The sequence below is a fragment of the Anomalospiza imberbis genome, chromosome 5 (assembly GCF_031753505.1).
Source record: "Anomalospiza imberbis isolate Cuckoo-Finch-1a 21T00152 chromosome 5, ASM3175350v1, whole genome shotgun sequence".
Taxonomy (NCBI): Eukaryota; Metazoa; Chordata; class Aves; order Passeriformes; family Viduidae; genus Anomalospiza; species Anomalospiza imberbis.
Genome location: NC_089685.1, coordinates 49,661,356 through 49,669,492, shown reverse-complemented (window position 1 = coordinate 49,669,492; position 8,137 = coordinate 49,661,356). Strand labels below are relative to the sequence as shown.

At 42.1% G+C, this 8,137-nt stretch overlaps 1 long non-coding RNA gene across 1 annotated transcript; it reads right to left on the bottom strand.

The window, feature by feature from the left end:
- Positions 1-399: 399 nt before the first annotated feature.
- On the bottom strand, positions 400-4,513 carry LOC137474224 (uncharacterized). Its single transcript, XR_010999246.1, has 2 exons — positions 3,745-4,513; positions 400-581 (listed from the first exon to the last, which is right to left on the bottom strand). It is a non-coding gene; the product is annotated as an uncharacterized lncRNA (long non-coding RNA).
- Positions 4,514-8,137: the final 3,624 nt, after the last annotated feature.

The following is an 8,137-nucleotide window of genomic DNA, read 5'->3' as shown; positions in this document are numbered from 1 at the left end:
TAATGTAGCTCCCGGCCCATTCAATCTCCCATCTGCAAAAATGAAATTGAAGCGTAGCAAATATTGAAAGTATATTACAGATAAATAGCACAGTAATAAAGCATAAACAAACCAAGCAATTCTGCAACTGAATTCTTTACAGCACAGCTTGACAAAGTCCAGCAGCTGCCTGCAGCATTAGTGGTGTCCACCCAATTTGCTGTAATGGCCTCAGCTGCTGTAATTTCCCCGGCACAAGATGAAGAAGGAAATCTCAAGCTGAAGAAAGCCCTGCTGCAGTCTGAACCAATGTGAGCTGTATCAGGGGATTTGCCTTCAAAACCCCTTGGCTTAACAGAGTGTCACCCCTGCAACTCTCCTGCCCGATGTTTTGGCAAGGATCAGTCCCACACAAACAGCTTAGCATTGCCACAGGTTTATTATCCCACAGCCACTTTCCCAGCAGGACACTCATGCACTTCCAGTCCTGAAGGACTAAGGTTCTTTTTTGGCCATAGAAAATCTATTTTGGTGACTGACTGAGATCTGATCCCTTCTGCTCATTGTGTAGTGGTACTCTAGGAGCTGGTTTTGCCTTGCTTCTGTGGGGAAAAAGAGAAAAATCATCTTGTGTAACCTCTTGAGCATTTTAGGAGTCTTCTGCAACATATGAGTCACAAAGAGGAATGAAGAAATTCATGACAGATTTTGAACGGGGAAAAACTTGCAAAGGAAAATATACACACTGACATTTCACTATACCCTACTCCTGATTGTGATTAAAAAAACACTAAGATAATGGTCTTTCATAAAGGAATGTTTCATTTCTTTTTAAAAGATTTCCATACGCTGGCATACAGAGCCTGTACAACTGCTCAAAAAAAATCACTAAATAGTTTTCACTGCATCATTTTAACTTCTCCTAATTTTACCCTTTAAACCCTGTTCTCCCCTACAGACTTGCACTATCCTTTCTTTTTTTTTTTTTTTTTTTTTAATTTGAGTTTCTCTTGAAATATAGTCAAGAACATTTGCACTTATGTTATCTTCCTACTAGAGATTATAAGAAGATCAGGTCTCTTTTTCTGTAACTACAGACCACCCTCTTACCCCAATGAATCACACATCATAGAAAAAGAAAAAAAGTTAGGAGGGTTTTTTCCTTTGCCTTCTGGTTTCTGAGACTTACTTTATATTAAATGTGGGTCACACTTCCTTTTACAACTATGTGATATAGTAACATATGGAAAGAAAAGCTGTGATTCTCATAATTGGCAAAAGCTTTAAATACAGACAAAACACTGTTGATCCTTGATTTAAATCAAAGAGCTGGCACACTTATTTTCCCTGAGGTCAACCTGTTTCTAAAATCTTTTATTGTGCTCCTGATGTAAAGGTGCACATATTTTGGTGGATACCTGATTAGCTGGCTGCATTCACAAACTACATTCACAAACTTCTAAACTTCCAGGCCTGAATGAGGAAAAACCTGAATATTATGTCAGCCACCCACAAATCAGCTCTTCCTCTTGTCTTACTCCTAAAAGAGGAATAATGACAGCAGAATATAGTAGAAACAGCATGAAAAAAGTAAATGCAGCCTCTGAGAAAAAATTACAGAGGCACAATACAGAAGCTAAAACAGGCCTTGAAACCAATGACAAAACTGTCTTCAGCGGCACCAGAATTTCACCCTCAAAATGAAACCTGAAATATAAATTTAAAAATAAATGAGGAATGAATAATTACTTACTAACTCCAGTCTACACTGAGGCTTCCACCCCAAGCAATTGGCTCAGACTCTGTGAATTTTGTCTTTAAGGGCTGAAAATGAAAGCCCTTGACTGCAGTGCCTTGAAATCATTGAAATGACTGGTGGGGTAAGGCAAGCAGCTGAGATTTTAAAAAATATGCTCCTAAACTATGAATACACTCTTATTCACTCTTTAGCAACTGTAAATCAGTGAAGACCACATCCTCTTTATATGGATGGACAACACATCTGTACCTGTACCAACAGCAAACCTTGCCCTCTTACTGGGATTTTTGATACCCTAATAAAACCATCAACTGCATTATAGGCAACAGCATTTCAGCATTCTCTAGTAGCAACATTCCTTAACAGCTTAAACATCCAAAAGCAGTATTTTAAATTAAACCCAGGCCACACCACAGAGTTCTCACTGTATGTACTGCCCATAGAACTGGGCATAAATGTCTTTTTTTCCTTAAAGGACTGGTTCCTGTCTTCTGGCCTTTTACACAGAGTAGAAAAAGCTGTTGAACATCAGTACTATAAACCATGGAGTGAGTAATAGTTTCAAAATGCTGAGGACGAGGATCTGCTCAAGGCAGAGCAGTCATTTACTTTTTGCAATCTGTTAGTGGTGACAACTCCATAGCAACTACCTGTGGATCTTCATTCCCATCCCACAGGTTTCAGCCTCTCTCTTGGCCTGATCAGCAGCTTAGCTGGATCAGGAGCCAAAGAATACAGGCAGTGTGCTAAAAATCATATCACTGATCTCTTCCTAATTTCACCAATAGCCTTCACTTGAAATAGAAAATTTCTAGATCTCTCAGGAAAGGTTTTTTTCATGCTTTATTGCTGTTAACTTTTTTTTTAAACTTCCAGTATTGCCACAAAATCCAGATAATTCAGCCCTCCATCTGGTAACCCTAACTTCAATCAACTAACAGTAGATTAAATTGACTGTCATCTATTGGCATGCCATGACCTTCCAACACATGTTATATGAGAAATTAAGTAATTCCTATAACTACTCTTTTTTCTTCTAAATATGCTGTTTTGAGTAATAAATATCTGTGTGTTTTATCCTATGGCTCCATTTTAAATTACACAGAAAATGATCTCTCTTCCTTGCACTGACAGTAAGTTATTTAAATAGAGTTCTATTGTGTATAACTTCAAATCTGTCCAGTAAGAGCCAGAGAGCAAAATTTGGCTGTATTTCTGAGACTTGTACTTTCAGCAAAAGCACTGAGTGACGGGCTAAAATAAAACTTCACCTGGAAAGCAACAAAGTGCCAGAAGAAATCACATTCATTCATTTAGCAAACTTGAGGAAAAGTGTCATTTGTAGAATTTGCTGCTGTCCCTGCTCCTCATGAGCCATAATTAATAATTAATTGGACAAGAAATGCTGCAGAATGGATTCAGATCCCAGAACCACACAGAACTGCAGGGAGGTGGGAAGCATGATTCCTTCAAAGCGGATTTAGGGACCATTTGAGGTAATTGTTTTGGCAAGGACCTTTCTCATCTTCCTTCTATGTGCCCTTCTCTTTCTTTTCTCTGCCTTTCTGCACCTAAGAAGAGCAGCAGTCTTGAGTGGCAGCAGTCTCTCATTGTGCCCCTCTTAGTGCTACCTATCCCTGTTTTTCTTGCACTTCTCCCATCTCCTGTTTCCCTGAAAAGTTGTAGTTGCAGCCTGTCCTGCTGCTGAGGGTTTCCTCCATAATTCTTTGTTTCCTTCAGCTTCTTTGGACCTCCTGATTTGGATGTATTTTTTTATAACCATCCTGCACAGCTCTGTCCTAACTTCCCAAGTGTTCCTACAGTGATTATTCTTGCCATTATATTTTACTTAATTATACAGATTAAAAAAAAAAATCACTAAATAACTGAACAGCATAAGGAGTGCTAAAAATTTGAGAATAATTAGCAAATTATCATTCCTTTCTATGAATGTAAAGCTTCTGGATAAGCAAGCACATTTTATGTTCAGTTGAACAAGTATTTACCATCAGATCAAATGCTTAATAGCAGTGATAAAGAAATCTGGCTGCACAAATCCAATCAAAGCTGGAGAGAATCAGCCACAATAGTAATGTTGGTGACGACAGTCTCAACTATGAGCACTTTCATCTGGAGAAAAAACAAACCTGATAAAACTCTGCTGAAATTGCATGCAAGATTAATTCATATTAAACTGCGTGACTAGGTCATTGTTCTGTACTCACAAAAGGCAAAGTGTCTGTTTATTTAAAAGAAAAGGATTGAGGGCGACCTTACAGGGAGGAGGTACTGGAAACCTTTATCAGAGTGAAATCACACATAGAAATGGTGATGTTATCCCAGGGTCCTTAACACAGCTGCAGTTACCACCTTTCTGGTTTTGAACTGCATTAAAAGTTAGATAAGTCCAAGAGTGCAAAGGTAGGGTCTGCACCTACTTGCCCAGTTCCTAGAAAAGCCAGGTCAGCCAAGCCAGAGACACTAAGGTGCTCTTTGGAAAAGGAGCTGAGCTTGGCATCCTCCTTCACCAACATGCCTCACACAGAATCCCAGAATGGCTCAGGCCGGGAGGGACCTCAGTGCCTCCTCTGCTCCAGCCCTCTTGCTCCAGCAGGACAGGGCTGTCTGTTCAGGCAGCAGGACTGCCCTCTCAAGGCAGTCTGTTCCAGTGCTCAGGAAAGAATTGCTTCCTCGTGTTCAGATGGAACTTCCTGGGCATCAGTTCCTGTCTGTTCCTCCTGTGCCATTGCTAGACCCCATGGAGCAGAGCCTGGGCCCTTCAGGAAGAGCCAAGAGTACAACCCTGCAAAGGCTAACTGGTGATGTTATGTCTCCATTTCTGGGTTGTTCAGGCATGCCAAGATAATTACCGCTCAGAGGGTGCATTCTGCCCACTCCTGCAATGCCACTGTAGCATAATGTTACTCAGATAAACAAAGCTTACCCAGTTCCATGCTGCGGACAGCTTTTGCCCACTTCTGTGGCTTGGTCTGGAATAACAAATCAGAAAACAGGTATGGTTTTATGTTTCCCACTGTCACGCCAGGCTATCACTGTTGGAGTGACCTGTGCCACCTCTGAGGAAAAGCAGCTCTGCCCAGCCATGCAGCAGCTGCCTGGCTGCTTCAGATGAAGCTGTGGGTGAGAGCAGCAGTGGCAAACATGCCACCAAGGTGGGCAATGGCCTTGGCTCACCTGCTCAGCTATGGAGCCAGGATGAAAAGCAGCTGTGCTGCCAGGACAGGGATTGATGAACTTCTTGTTGGAAGCGTCAGGGAAATCAAACCAGGAAGAATGTGAAAACTCCCAGCTGGAATACTACCTAGACTATGAAGTGCAAGCCCCCTTCTTTTTACAAAAGTTGACGCGGTCCTTAAAGACCACAAGTGATGGAGAATCAGTTTCAGACAGCATTTCCTCTGAAAACATACGTGCCCAGGGAGTTGCCAGAGACATAAGGTAGTCTGCCACTTCAGTTCTGACAAGGAAACCCATTTAACCACTTTATTTACACAGAGCTCTCATCCCTACTCATTCCTGGCTTATTTCACTCAGCACAAGCAGGGGAGAACAGGACTACTGCAGGGAAGCATGTCCCATTTGAATGATCTTTAACAGCATCAGGAAGACAGAGTTTCTGGGCAGTCTTAAAATCATAGAATCATAGAATGATTTGGGTTGGAAGGAGCTTTAAAGATCAGCGCATTCCAGCCCATTTGGCACAGGCAGGGACACCTTCCTCTAGACCACAGTATTCACAGCCCCATCCAACCTGGCCTGGAACACTGCCAGGGATCCAGGGGCAGCCACAGCTGCTCTGGGCAACCTGTGCCAGGGCCTTAGCACCTCATGGGGAAGAATTTTTTCCCAATATCCAATCTAACCCTGCTCTCTGTCAGTGTGAAGTCATTGCCCCTTGTCCTGTCACTCCAGGCCCTTGTCCAGAGTCTCTCTCCATCTTTCCTGTGGGCTCCCTTCAGGCACTGCAAGGCCACAACGAGGTCACCCCAAAGCCTTCTCCTCTCCAGGCTGAACAATCCCAATTCCCTCAGCCTTTCCTCCCAGCAGAGCTGCTCCATCCCTCTGATCCCCTTGGTGTCCCTGCTCTGGCTCCAGCAGCTCCCTGTCCTTCCTGTGCTGGGTCCAGGGCTGGATGCAGCCCTGCAGGGAAGGGGGTCTCAGCAGAGCGGGGCAGAGGGGCAGAATCCCCCCTGCCCTGCTGCCCTGGGGCTCTGGGTGCAGCCCAGCACAGGGGGGTTCTGGGTTGGGGCAGGGCCAGCTCTCACCCACAGCACCCCCAAGTCCTTCTGCCAGGGCTGCTCCCTCTGCTCATCCCCACATGGACTGATCCCAGGGGTTGCCCTGACACGGTTCTTACCAAACCTTATGAGTTTTCCATGCAATTGGACTCTGCTGAGCTCGCACAGTCCAAGAACATCACAAAATAGTGATGCATATCCCTGGCTGCATGTACATGGGGATGTTTTATCCTTTTTGCTTTGCCAAAACTTGAGAAATGCATCATCCCCAGTGTAATAAAAGGACAAAAATCACAAATACTCACTGTTCAGTAGCTTTTGGTGCTACTGTCTTGAACAGTTGCTGCCTGTTGTATCTCTCTGTCCTTCAGCCTTTTAATTACTTCATCAACAGTTGTATCTTGGGCATATTTGTTGGTTTGGTCTTCAAGCTGTTTGATTACAAAATTGAAAGATCATGCATGATCGTCACTTATTTTGTAGTTTCAAACATTTGATTCAACAATAATGAGAATTTCTGGAATGACAAACAAGACGTAGTCATGGAAGAAACCTGGCTGCAAAATGATAGGTTCATCAAGTTAGAACATACATTGATCCCAAGGCCTGTGTTGTGCAAACATTTCCTTTACAGAAAAAAAAAATAAAGAATGACTTATAGTGTTCTGAATGATTTCCTTTGCTAATGGAGATACTCGACCCCCAAATCACAGGCTTAGTTTCTAATGAGCCCAAGTTTCCCCATCAGCTAAGGAGCCATCTTGATCCTTTAATACCTCCTCAGTTAGCATGAGTTGGCTAAGGTAACATGAAAGAAGTTAATGAAAGTATTTCCATTGAATTTAAAAGGAAAAAAAAAATTATCTTTTGACATTTTCTGTCCTTTGGGATTCCAAGTAAATCACTTCCATGCTTTTTCCCTCTGGAGGAAAGTTCATAATACTTTTCCTTCTTGGGCCCTATAAGAAAGTGCATAGATATGGACTATATACCCTTCTTGCTGAAAATACCACAAGCTTCATCACTGAGCCATTAAAATATATAACAATTAAATATTTAATAATTTTTAAAGACAGAATGAAATTAAATTAAAGTGTATGCAATGTGTCCCACTTGTATCTATTTTACATCCATTGTGGATTTACTATAACCCATGAAAAGGAAAGTTAGAACAATTATTTTTGCTAAATTTTAGAGCATGTATTTCCATATAAGCAAAATGCAGAAATATTCTGCAGCCTCATTTTATCAATTTATTAAGTGTGTTTTATAGAATTCCCTAAACTTGAAGATAATGTTAACATTTTAACACTTATTCTGAAAATATGCTAATGAGAAGAGTTTTGCTTTGATCTGAGCAGCACACAGCAGATTAACTCTAAGCCTCCAAAACAGGGATCAGAAGATGACAGTGACTGGTGACCCCCTCACGAGGATCTCAGATGGACTCATGTGCTGGAGGCCCCTTCTTCTGACATATCTGCTACCCTGACTGACTGGGAGAGGTGGCCAAAACATCACCAGCTGTTCTGTGCTGCTCCTGCCTGTCAACATGGGCCTTGCCATGGATATCCCTGAGCAAAATGAACAGGTAATAAAAGGACAGGTGATGAAGACAAACTCAAATGTCCTTTCTACCCTTTCTCCCTGCTGAAGTTCAAGCCTGAGCCTTGTGTTCTGGAAGTGAGTGAGTGACACTCAGGGTGTCATCTAAAATCCATCTACCCTGCCAGGATCTTGTTCAGAGAAGAGCTCTCTTTGTCCATCAGTTTTATAACCTGGGAGGCAAGCCTTAGACCAGACCGAAGAAAGGACCTGCCAGAAAAGCTCACAAGAAGGGATTAATCACAGCCACTTAGCTGAGGACATAAAATTAATTGGACTTGGGTTATGCATTAGAGGGGCATAGAGACAAAACAAGACAGAACAGATCAAGCATGCTGGTTTTCAGCTCATGAATATAAGAAATGTAGTATAAAGAGCAGGACCTGGAAGTCTTTATGGTTCTTGGTAGATCCTGGAATCATAGAGGTCAGTAAGTTAAGCCTTATTTAGAGTTCTATGGATAAAAACATATGAGAATATCAGTGGTAGGATGACTACTGCACATTAGCCACAGGGACAATAGTATTTCGATTTG